The sequence below is a fragment of the Trachymyrmex cornetzi genome, unplaced genomic scaffold (assembly GCF_001594075.2).
Source record: "Trachymyrmex cornetzi isolate Tcor2-1 unplaced genomic scaffold, Tcor1.1 scaffold326, whole genome shotgun sequence".
Lineage (NCBI taxonomy): Eukaryota > Metazoa > Arthropoda > Insecta > Hymenoptera > Formicidae > Trachymyrmex > Trachymyrmex cornetzi.
In genome coordinates, this window is record NW_017297961.1 from 233,627 (window position 1) to 234,230 (window position 604).

The window sequence follows — 604 nt, forward strand, 5'->3', positions numbered from 1 at the left end:
CTGATTTGTAAAGTAATACAAAGTAATAACGTGGTTTGCGCAATTCATCCTCCTCTACTTACATTCAAACGCTAAAATTATTTTCATTGTAATGTGAATTCAAAATTAAATATTACATCTTCGAGAGTATTGGTATTCATGCGTGCGTTTCGAGAACGTTTTCGTTAGAGTGCACATTGACTCGTGCTTGTGAATGCATCGCGGCATTAGCTTATAAATAATTACAATTTATAGGATACTCGTCGCGATGCACTCGCAGTTGACCGTTACGATCGAAAGAGTCTCTCTCTCTCTCCCCTCTGTAAAAAGTTTCTCTGTATCATACCCTCTCATGAACCCCGACCTTTTGTCGCAGGTCACGGAAGGAGCTTCATAGCAGCCCAGTGCCGTAGCATGCCGGCGAGCTGCAGCGCGTGGTGGTGCGTCTCTGAGACACCGCGTCGATCGGCGTCGATCGCCGCCATCTGCGTGGCTAGGCACCAATCCCTGGAGCGTCGTCGTAGGAGAAAAAGAAGAACGTGTGATCATCGTCGTAGCACAGGAAGCACGGAGCTCGACACCAGTGACCGATGAGCGCGGGGGGGGATGGGGGCTCGGTCTTGGG